This window comes from Triticum aestivum, chromosome 4B, assembly GCF_018294505.1.
Source record: "Triticum aestivum cultivar Chinese Spring chromosome 4B, IWGSC CS RefSeq v2.1, whole genome shotgun sequence".
In the NCBI taxonomy this organism is placed as follows: domain Eukaryota; kingdom Viridiplantae; phylum Streptophyta; class Magnoliopsida; order Poales; family Poaceae; genus Triticum; species Triticum aestivum.
In genome coordinates, this window is record NC_057804.1 from 61,095,573 (window position 1) to 61,108,539 (window position 12,967).

Genomic DNA, 12,967 nt, shown 5'->3' on the forward strand with positions numbered 1-12,967 from the left:
ATGATGGAGTCGTACTCGCGGTGATTCAAGTCGCGAAAGATTCGATCAAGCGCTGAACGGACGGCGCCTCCGCGTTCAACACACGTACAGCCCCCGGGGACGTCTCCTCCTTCTTGATCCAGCAAGGGTAGAGAAGTTGAGGGAGAGCTCCGGCAGCACGACAACGTGGTGGTGGAGCTTGTGATATTTCTGCAGAGCTTCGCCAAGCTCTACGGAGGAGGAGGAGGTGTTGGGGAGGGAGGGGTTGCGCCAGGGGAAGGGGTGCAGCAGCCCTCCCCCCCTACTATTTATAGGGGCAAGGGAGAGGGGGCCGGCCCCCTCCAGATGCATCTAGAGGGGAGGGGGGCCAAGGGGGAGGCTTGCCCCCCAAGCCAAGGGGGTCCCCTTTAGGGTTTCCCCCCACCCTAGGCGCATGGGCCCTAGGGGGTGAGTTGGCGCCCAGCCCACCTAGGGCTGGTTCCCATCCATATTCAGCCCATATGGCCCTCCGGGGCAGGTGGACCCTCCCGATGGACCACCGGATCCCCTCCAGTGGTCCCGGTACAATACCGGTAAACCCCCGAACACTTCCAGTGAACGAACATAAATCTTCATCTCCGGACCATTCCGGAACTTCTCGTGACGTCCGGAATCTTATCCATGACTCTGAACAACATTCGGTAACCACATACTATTTCCCATAACAACTCTAGCGTCACCGAACCTTAAGTGTGTAGACCCTACGGGTTCGGGAATCATGCAGACATGACCGAGACATCTCTCCGGCCAATAAACAACAACGAGATCTAGATACCATGTTGGCTCCCACATGTTCCGCGATGATCTCATCGGATGAACCACGATGTCGGGGATTCAATCAATCCCGTATACAATTCCCTTTGTCAACTGGTATGTTACTTGCTCGAGATTCGATCGTCGATATCACAATACCTCATTCAATCTCGTTACCGGTAAGTGTCTTTACTCGTTCCGTAATGCATGATCCCGTGACTAACTCCTTAGTCACACTGAGCTCATTATGATGATGCATTACCGAGTGGGCCCAGAGATACCTCTTCGTCATACGGAGTGACAAATCCCAGTCTCGATTCGTGCCAACCCAACAGACACTTTCGTAGATACCTGTAATGCACCTTTATAGCCATCCAGCTATGTTATGACATTTGGTACACCCAAGGCATTCCTACAGTATCCGGAAGTTGCACAATCTCATGGTCTAGGAAAATGATACTTGACATTAGAAAAGCTCTTAGCAAACGAACTACACGATCTTGTGTTATGCTTAGGATTGGGTCTTGTCCATCACATCATTCTCCTAATGATGTGATCCCGTTATCAACGACATCCAATGTCCATGGTCAGGAACCATAACCATCATTGATCAACGAGCTAGTCAACTAGAGGCTCACTAGGGACATGTTGTGGTCTATGTATTCACACATGTATTACGATTTCCGGTTAATACAATTATAGCATGAACAACAGACAATTATCATGAACAAGGAAATATAATAATAACCATTTTATTATTGCCTCTAGGGCATATTTCCAACAGTCTCCCACTTGCAGTAGAGTCAATAATCTAGTTACATTGTGATGAATCGAACACCCATAGAGTGCTGGTGTTGATTATGTTTTGCTCATGGAAGAGGTTTAGTCAATGGATCTGCGACATTCAGATCCGTATGCACTTTACAAATATCTATGTCTCCATCTTGAACATTTTCACGAATGGAGTTGAAGCGACGCTTGATATGCCTGGTCTTCTTGTGAAACCTGGGCTACTTGGCAAGGGCAATAGCTCCAGTGTTGTCATAGAAGAGAGTCATCGGGCCCGACGCATTGGGAATGACTCCTAGGTCGGTAATGAACTCCTTCATCCAGATTGCTTCATGTGTTGCCTCCGAGGCTGCCTGATACATCTCCAACGTATCTATAATTTTTTATTGTTCCATGCTATTATATTATCTGTTTTGTATGTTTAATGGGCTTTATTATACACTTTTATACTATTTTTGGGACTAACCTATTAACCGGAGGCCCAGTCCAAATTGCTGTTTTTTGCCTATTTCAGTGTTTCGCAGAAAAGGAATATCAAACGGAGTCCAAACGGAATGAAACCTTCGAGAGAGTCGGTTTTGGAACAAACGCAATCCAGGAGACTTGGAGTGGACGTCAAGGAAGCAACAAGGCGGCCACGAGGCAGGAGGGCGCGCCCAGGGGGGTTTGGCGCGTCCCCACCCTCGTGGGCCCCTTGTGGCTCCTCTGACCAACTTCTTTCGCCTATATATACTCATATACCCTGAAAACATCCAAAAGCACCACAAAACCATATTTCCACCGCCGCAACCTTCTGTACCCGTGAGATCCCATCTTGGGGCCTTTTCTGGCGCTCCGTCGGAGGGGGAATCGATCACGGAGGGCTTCTGCATCAACACCATAGCCTCTCCGATGAAGTGTGAGTAGTTTACCTCAGACCTACGGGTCCATAGTTACTAGATGGCTTCTTCTCTCTCTTTGGATCTCAATACAAAGTTCTCCTCGATCTTCTTGGAGATCTATTTGATGTAATTCTTTTTGCGGTGTGTTTGTCGAGATCCGATAAATTGTGGGTTTATGATAAAGATTATCTATGAACAATATTTGAATCTCCTCTGAATTCTTTTATGTATGATTTGTTATCTTTGCAAGTCTCTTCGAATTATCAATTTGGTTTGGCCTACTAGATTGATCTTTCTTGCAATGGGAGAAGTGCTTAGCTTTGGGTTCAATCCTGCGGTGTCCTTTCCCAGTGACAGCAGGGGCAGCAAGGCACGTATTGTATTGTTGCCATCGAGGATAAAAAGATGGGGTTTATATCATATTGCTTGAGTTTATCCCTCTACATCATGTCATCTTGCCTAATGCGTTACTCTATTCTTATGAACTTAATACTCTAGATGCATGCTGGATAGCGGTCGATGTGTGGAGTAATAGTAGTAGATGCAGAATCGTTTCGATCTACTTGTCGCGGACGTGATGCCTATATACATGATCATGCCTAGATATTCTCATAACTATGCACTTTTCTATCAATTACCCGACAGTAATTTGTTCACCCACCGTAATACTTATGCTATCTTGAGAGAAGCCACTAGTGAAGCCTATGGCCCCCGGGTCTATTTTCCATCATATAAGTTTCCGATCTATTTTATTTTGAAATCTTTACTTTCCAATCTATATCATAAAAATACCAAAACTATTTATCTTATTATCTCTATCAGATCTCACTTTTGCAAGTGGTCATGAAGGGATTGACAACCCTTTATAGCGTTGGTTGCAAGGTTCTTATTTGTTTGTGCAGGTATGAGGGATTTGAGTGTAGCCTCTACTGGATTGATACCATGGTTCTCAAAAACTGAGGGAAATACTTACGCTACTTTGCTGCATCACCCTTTCCTCTTCAAGGGAAAACCAACGCATGCTCAAGAGGTAGCAACAAGGATTTCTTGCGTCGTTGTCGGGGAGTCTATGCACAAGTCAAGACATACCAAGTACCCATCACCAACTCTTATCCCTCACATTACATTATTTTCCATTTGCCTCTCGTTTTCCTCTCCTCCACTTCACCCTTGCCGTTTTTATTCGCACTCTTTTTCCTGTTCGCCTCTATACCTTTTTCCTTTCCTTCGCCATGGCCGAGTCGAAAAGGGCTGAGGGTTCTCTCCTGGGTTTTAGTACTTTGGATAGTCCCTCTGTCCTCTGTAAGCTCATAAATAATGATGCTATGGAAAGACCTACCAGGGTTATCAATGAGAGTTTGAATAATTTCGATGAAGATGATCTCGGAATTTTTCGTTATTTACTTGATGAGTCTTTAAAAGATGCTTGGGATAGGCTATTAAGGATCCGAGCTAGCTATGTGCCACAATATCAACTTGAGATATACCTAGAAAGCTTTTATGTTGGCTTGCCCTCTTCGTTCAAGCAAGTTTTAGGTTCTATTTTTGAAGAAGGTTTTCTTGAGGGGGATGCTATAGATACCTATGAAAAGATGAAAACTATATTTGGGCACCCATGAGTGAGAAGGTTGAATCGACCTCTCTTTTATGCTTTTATCAAAACGAAATTATCAAAGAGATGAAGGCTAGCTTAGATGCAAATTTCCATAGCGTGCTTAATTTTTCTTCCACAATTAATGGCAATGTGCTTTACCAAAATAGAAATATAAATGCTATAGATAAGAATTTTTCTCTTTTCTTTCCCAATACCAAAGATGGCAATACTTAGATCTATTCTCGCTTTTATGCCTAGCCAGGGGCGTTAAACGATAGTGCTTGTTGGGAGGCAACCCAATTTTATTTTATTTTTTAGCTTTTTGTTCCTGTTTAGTAATAAATAATTCATCTGGACTCTGGTTAGATGTGGTTTTATGTTTTAATTAGTGTTTGTGCCAAGTAAAACCTATAGGATCATCTTGGGAGATAGTTAACTTGATCTTTCCGAAAAACAGAAACTTTTGCGCGCACGGGAATAATGTTCATAAATCACAGAAACGTGATTTTCAGTTGATTCTTTTTGCAGAAGAATAATAGACAAATTATATAGGACTTCCCAATTTGGTAGAATTGTTGGCGTTACAGAAGTATTCGGAAGTTACAGATTACTACAGACTGTTCTGTTTTTGACAGATTCTGTTTTTCGTGTGTTGTTTGCTTATTTTGATGAATCTATGGCTAGTATCGGGGGTATGAACCATAGAGAAGTTGGAATACAGTAGGTTTAACACAAATATAAATAAAAAATGAGTTCAGAACAGAACTTTAAAGTGGTGGTTTGTTTTCTTGCACTAACAGAGCTCATGAGATTTTTTGTTGAGTTTTGTGTTGTGAAGTTTTCAAGTTTTTGGGTAAAGATTTGATGGATTATGGAATAAGGAGTGGAAAGAGCCTAAACTTGGGGATGCCCAAGCCACCCCAAGATAAAATTCAAGGACAACCAAAATCCTAAGCTTGGGTATGCCCCGGAAGGCATCCCCTCTTTTGTCTTCGTCCATCGGTAACTTTACTTGATGCTATATTTTTATTCACCACATGATATGTGTTTTGCTTGGAGCGTCTTGTATGATTTGAGTATTTGCTTTTTAATTTACCACAATCATCCTTGCTGTACACACCTTTTGGAGAGACACACATGAATCGGAATTTATTAGAATACTCTATGTGCTTCACTTATATCTTTTGAGCTAGACAATTTTGCTCTAGTGCTTCACTTATATCTTTTTAGAGCACGGCAGTGGTTTTATTTCTCTCATGCTTTACTTATATTATTTTGACAGTCCTTTAGAACAACATGGTACTTGCTTTGGTTAAAATTTTAGTCCTAAAATGATGAGCATCCAAGATAGGTATAATAAAAACTATCATATAAAGTGCATTGAATACTATGAGGAGTTTGATACCTGTTGATTGTTTTGAGATATGAGGATGGTAATATTAGGGTCATGCTAGTTGAGTAGTTGTGAATTTGAGGAATACTTATGTTAGAAGTTTGTGATTCCCATAGCATGCACGTATGGTGAACCGTCATGTGATGAAGTTGGAGCATGATTTATTTATTGATTGTCTTCCTTATGTGTGGAGGTCGGGATCGTGCGATGGTTAACTCCTACCAACCCTTCCCCTAGGAGCATGCATGTAGTACTTTGTTTTGATAACTTGTAGATTTTTGCAATAAGTATATGAGTTCTTCATGACTAATGTTGACTCCATGGATTATACGCACTCTCACCCTTCCACCATTGCTAGCCTCTCTTGTGCCGTGAAAGTTTCGCCATTATCATACACCCACCATATACCTTCCTCAAAACAGACACCATACCTACCTATTATGGCATTTCCATAGCCATTCCGAGATATATTGCCATGCAACTTTCCACTGTTACGTTTATTATGACACGCTCCTCCATTGTCATATTGCTTGCATGATCATGTAGTTGACATTGTATTTGTGGCAAAGCTACCATTCTTAATTCTTTCATACATGTCGCTCTTGATTCATTGCATATCCCGGTAGACCGCCGGAGGCATCCACATAGAGTCATATTTTGTTCTAAGATTCTTGAGTTGTAAGTACATAGAAGTGTGATGATCTTCATTATTAGAGCATTGTCCCATGTGAGGAAAGGATGATGGAAGCAATGATTCCCTCACAAGTTGGGATGAGTCTCCAGACTTTATAAAATAAAAGAGGCCAAAGAAGCCCACCAAAAAAAGAGAAAAAAATGAGAGAAAAAGAGAGAAGGGACAATGTTACTATCCTTTTACCACACTTGTGCTTCAAAGTAGCACCATGATCTTCATGATAGAGAGTCTCCTATGTTGTCACCTTCATATGCTAGTGGGAAATTTTCATTATAGAACTTGGCTTGTATATTCCAATGATGGGCTTCCTCAAATTGGCCTAGGTCTTCGAGAACAAGCAAGTTGGATGCACACTGAAGGAAATATGCCCTAGAGGCAATAATAAAGTTATTATTTATTTCCTCATATCATGATAAATGTTTATTATTCATGCTAGAATTGTATTACTTGGAAACATGATACATGTGTGAATACATAGACAAACATAATGTCACTAATGTGCCTCTACTTGTCTAGCTCATTAATCAAAGATGGTTATGTTTCCTAACCATAGACATGTGTTGTCATTTGATTAACGGGATCACATCATTAGGAGAATGATATGATTGACTTGACCCATTCCGTTAGCCTAGCACTTGATCGTTTAGTATGTTGCTATTGCTTTCTTCATGACTTATACAAAGTTCCTACAACTATGATATTATGCAACTCCCGTTTACCGGAGGAACACTTTGTGTGCTACCAAACGTCACAACATAACTGGGTGATTATAAAGGAGCTCTACAGGTGTCTCCGAAGGTACATGTTGAGTTGGCGTATTTCGAGATTAGTTTTTGTCACTCCGATTGTCGGAGAGGTATCTCTGGGCCCTCTCGGTAATGCACATCACTATAAGCCTTGCAAGCAATGTAGCTAATGAGTTAGTTACGGAATGATGCATTATGTAACGAGTAAAGAGACTTGCCGGTAATGAGATTGAACTAGGTATTGGATACCGACGATCAAATCGGGCAAGTAACATACCGATGACAAAGGGAACAACCTATGTTGTTATGTGGTTTAACCGATAAAGATCTTCATAGAATATGTAGGAGACAATATGAGCATCCAGGTTCCGCTATTGGTTATTGATCGGAAACAGTTCTAGGTCATGTCTACATAGTTCTCGAACCCGTAGGGTCCGCACGCTTAACGTTACGATGACAGTTTTATTATGAGTTTATAAGTTTTGATGTACCGAAGGTTGTTCAGAGTCCCGGATGTGATCACGAACATGACGAGGAGTCTCGAAATGGTCGAGACGTAAAGATTGATATATTGGACGACTATATTCGGACACCGGAAGTGTTCCAGGTGATTTCGGAGAAAACCGGAGTGCTGGAGGGGTTACCGGAACCCCCCGGGGAAGTATTGGGCCTTAGTGGTCCTGAGGGGAGAGAGAGGGCAGTAGCCCAGGAGGTGGCGCCCCCATGGGGAGTCCGAATTGTACTAGGGGAGGGGGCGCGGCCCCTCTTTCCCTCTCCCTCTCCCTCTCTTTCCTTCCCCCTTCCTCCTTCCTAGTTGGACTAGGAAAGGGGAGTCCTACTCCCACTAGGAGGAGGACTCCCCCCTCCTTGGCGCGCCCCCTAGGGCCGGCCGGCCTCCCCCTTGCTCCTTTATATACGGGGGCAGGGGGCACCTCTAGACACACAAGTTGATCTTCGTGATCGTTCCTTAGCCGTGTGTGGTGCCCCCCTCCACCATATTCCACCTCGGTCATATCATTGCGGTGCTTAGGCGAAGCCCTGCGTCGGTAGAACATCATCATTGTCACCACGCCGTCATGCTGACGGAACTCATCCCCGACACCCTGCTGGATCGGAGTCCGGGGATCGTCATCGAGTTGAACGTGTGCTGAACTTGGAGGTGCCGTACGTTCGGTACTCGGATCGGTCGGATCGTGAAGACGTATGACTACATCAACCGCGTTGTCATAACGCTTCCGCTTACGGTCTACGAGGGTACATGGACAACACTCTCCCCTCTCGTTGTTATGCATCACCATGATCTTGCGTGTGCGTAGGAATTTTTTTGAAATTACTACATTCCCCAACACACACCCACTTAGTTTCTTCTGATGAGCTTTCATACACTTATAGCTCTAGTGCATCTGTTGCATGGCAATCCCTACTCACTCACATTGATATCTATTAATGGGCATCTCCATAGCCCGTTGATATGCCTAGTTGATGTGAGACTATCTTCTCATTTTTTGTCTTCTCCATAACAACCATCCTATTCCAACTATAGTGCTATGTCCATGGCTCACGCTCATGTATTGCGTGAAGATTGAAAAAGTTTGAAAATACTAAAGTATGAAACAATTGCTTGGATAAAACAAGGGTTGTGCATGATTTAAATATTTTGTATAATGAAGATAGAGCATAGCCAGACTATATGATTTTGTAGGGATAAATTTCTTTCGCCATGTTATTTTGAGAAGACATAATTACTTTGTTAGTATGCTTGAAGTATTATTACTCTTATGTCAATATTAAACTTTTGTCTTGAATCTTTCGGATCTAAACATTCATGCCACAATAAAGAAAATTACATTGAGAATTATGCTAGGTAGCATTCCACATCAAAAATTCTATTTTTATCATTTACCTACTCGAGGACGAGCAGGAATTAAGCTTGGGGATGCTTGATAAGTCTCCAACGTATCTATATTTTTGATTGTTCCATGCTATTATATCATCTGTTTTGGATGTTTAATGGGCTTTATTATACACTTTTATACTATTTTTGGGACTAACCTATTAACCATAGGCCCAGTCCAAATTGCTGTTTTTTTTGCCTATTTCAGTGTTTCACAAAAAAAGGAATATCAAATGGAGTCCAAACGGAATGAAACCTTCGAGAGAGTCGTTTTTGGAACAAACGCAATCCAGGAGACTTGGAGTGGACGTCAAGGAAGCAACGAGGTGGCCACGACGCAAGAGGGTGAAGGAAATATGCCCTAGAGGCAATAATAAAGTTATTATTTATTTCCTCATATCATGATAAATGTTTATTATTCATGCTAGAATTGTATTACCCGGAAACATGATACATGTGTGAATACATAGACAAACATAATGTCACTAGTGTGCCTCTACTTGACTAGCCCATTAATCAAAGATGGTTATGTTTCCTAACCATAGACATGTGTTGTCATTTGATTAACGGGATCACATCATTAGGAGAATGATATGATTGACTTAACCCATTCCGTTAGCCTAGAACTTGATCGTTTAGTATGTTGCTATTGCTTTCTTCATGACTTATACAAAGTTCCTACAACTATGAGAATATGCAACTCCCGTTTCAGGTTGGCGACTGGGGTAAGTAAGTTCACCGGAGAGTCCAAGCCTAAAACTTGGCTTGAAGACTACCGAGTGGCGGTACAGATTGGTGGTGGTAATGATGAGGTGGCCATGAAGCATTTGCCACTCATGCTGGAGGGTTCGGCCAGGGCGTGGTTGAATCAGTTAGCTCCTAGCAGCATTTACACCTGGGAAGATCTTTCCCGAGTGTTCGTCAGGACTTTCGAGGGAACTTGCAAGCGACCGGCCGGACTGACGGAGCTGCAAGTCTGCGTACAAAAGTCGAGTGAAACACTCAGAGATTACATCCAGAGATGGATCACCTTGCATCACACCGTGGAGAATGTGTTGGACCATCAAGCGGTCTGCGCCTTCAAGGATGGCGTCAAGAACAGAGAGTTGAGCCTGAAGTTTGGTCGAACCGGAGATATGACCCTGGGTCGAATGATGGAGATTGCCACCAAATACGCCAAAAGTGAAGAAGAGGACAGGCTCCGGAGTGGCAAGTATAAGCCGAGTCAGTCAGAAAAGGGAAACTCCAGTCGGAAACAGAAGCGGAAGGCCGAGCCAGCTGCTCCTAGAGAGGCTCTGGCCGTGACTCAGGGTAAATTCAAAGGGAAGCCCAAAGGATCTTGGAACCCCAAGAAGGTAAAGGATAAAGAAGGTAATGACGTGATGGATCTACCGTGTCACATCCACACGAAGAAAGATGAGGAGGGTAACTTCATCTACCCGAAACATACCACTCGCCAGTGTCGACTCTTAATCCAGCAGTTTCAAGGGAAACAACCCAAGGACAAGGAGAAGGAGTCAGACAAGGCTGAGGACAAGGAGGACAGTGATGGAGAGTACCCTCATGTCAATTCCACCCTGATGATTTTTGCTGACGTAGAGAGCAAAAGTCGACTGAAAGTGATCAACCGAGAGGTCAATATGGTCGCCCTAGCGACGCCAAGTTATCTGAAATGGTCGCAAACTCCCATTACGTTCGACCAATCCGATCACCCCACTCACATTGCCACCCCTGGGAGGCAAGCGCTGGTGGTCGACCCCGTCGTCGAAGGCACTCGACTGACGAAAGTCTTGATGGATGGCGGCAGTGGGTTGAATATACTGTATGCAGAGACGCTCAAGGGAATGGGCATTCCGATGTCCAGGCTCAGCTCCAGCAACATGAGTTTTCACGGAGTCATTCCTGGGAAGAAAGCTGAGTCACTCGGTCAAATAGCTCTGGATGTAGTGTTCGGCGACTCGAAGCATTTCCGCAAGGAGAAGCTGACGTTTGAAGTCGTGGATTTCCAGAGCGCTGACCACACTATTTTGGGAAGACCAGCCTATGCCCGCTTCATGGCTCGACCATGTTATGTGTACCTCAAGTTAAAGATGCCTGGCCCCAAGGGCGTGATCACTATCACTGGCACCCGGAAGAAGGCAGAAGAGTGTTTCCAGAAAGGCTCGAAGATCGCGGATGCCCAGATAACAGTGGTTGAGCTAGAGGAATATAAGAAAAATGCAGATCCGAGTGATTTGCTGCAGGCCAAGAAGCCCGCCATAGAGTCAATGTTCCAGTCGCCAGGGGAGACGAAGCCAGTTCATATCCACCCGACTAACCCCAACGCAGCTTCGACCCATATTTCCACAACACTCGACTCTAAATAGGAAGAAGCGCTCATCCAGTTCCTCCGTGAGAACTGGGACATCTTTGCATGGAAGCCAGCTGACATGCCGGGTGTTCCCAGGGGACTGGTTGAGCATCGCCTTAGAGTCGACTCAAAAGTGAAACCTGTTAAGGAACATCTTCGACGGTCCGCCGTTCAGAAGAAAAAAGCCATTGGCGAGGAGGTGGCTCGACTCCTTGCAGCAGAGTTTATCCGAGAGATATACCACTCTGAGTGGCTCGCCAATGTCGTCATGGTTCCCAAGAAGGACAACTCACTTCGCATGTGCATTGATTTCAAACATATCAATCGGGCCTGCCCGAAAGATCATTTTCCTCTCCCTCGCATCGACCAAATTGTCGACTCGACTGCGGGGTGCGAGAGATTGTCTTTTTTAGATGCCTATTCCGGGTATCATCAGATCCGTCTGTATGGACCTGACGAAATTAAAACAGCTTTCATCACTCCATTCGGGTGCTTCTGCTATATCACCATGCCATTCGGTCTCAAGAATACCGGAGCCACATTCATGAGGATGATTCAAAAGTGTCTACTCACTCAAATCAGTCGGAATTTGGAAGCATACATGGATGATATTGTAGTCAAGTCACGAAAGGGTTCCGACCTGTTGACTGACCTAGCTGAAACATTTGCTAATCTCAGGAGATATGATATCAAGCTCAACCCATCAAAGTGCACATTCGGAGTGCCTGGCGGAAAGTTACTCGGTTTTCTCGTTTCAGAGCGAGGAATCGATGCTAATCCAGAAAAAGTTAGCACCATACTCCGAATGAAACGCCCTGTGTGTGTGCACGATGTCTAGAAGCTTACTGGATGCTTGGCCGCGTTAAGTCGATTCATCTCTCGCCTCGGTGAAAAGGCGTTGCCTCTTTACCGACTGATGAAGAAGGCAGACAAGTTCGAGTGGACTCCAAAAGCTGATGCAGCGTTTGCCGAGCTAAAAGCTCTGCTCTCCACCCAGCCGGTGCTTGCTGCTCCAATCAGCAAAGATCCTCTATTGCTTTACATTGCAGCCACAGGACAAGTCGTCAGTACAGTACTTACGGTCGAGCGGGAAGAAGAAGGTAAAACCTTCAAAGTTCAGCGCCCAGTGTATTATCTTTCTGAAGTTTTGACCCCATCGAAGCAAAGATATCCTCATTATCAGAAGCTCGTATATGGGATCTACATGACCATGAAGAAGGTTGCCCATTATTTCTCTAATCATGACATTACAGTCGTCAGCGACGCTCCATTATCAGAGATTCTGCACAACAGAGATGCAACTGGTTGAGTGGCTAAATGGGCGATTGAACTCCTTCCCCTTGATATCAAATTTGAGGCAAAGAAAGCCATTAAGTCCCAGGCTATAGCAGATTTCCTTGCCGAGTGGATTGAACAGCAACAGCCGACTCAAGTTCACTCGGAGCATTGGACCATGTTCTTTGATGGCTCTAAGATGTTAAATGGTTCTGGTGCTGGGGTAGTTTTGGTTTCTCCCCAAGGAGATAAGCTCAGATATGTGCTCCAGATCCACTTTGATTCCTCCAACAATGAAGCAGAATATGAAGCACTTTTGTATGGGTTGTGCATGGCCATTTCACTCGGCGTCCGACGCCTTATGGTTTATGGTGACTCAGATTTGGTGGTCAATCAGGTGATGAAGGAGTGGGACGTTAGAAGCCCAGCCATGACTGGATACTGCAATGCAGTGAGGAAGCTCGAAAAGAAATTCGAAGGGTTAGAGCTCCATCACGTTCCCCGACTGAAAAATCAAGCAGCCGATGACTTGGCGAAGATAGGTTCCAATAGGGAAGCCATTCCGAGTGGCGTGTTTTTG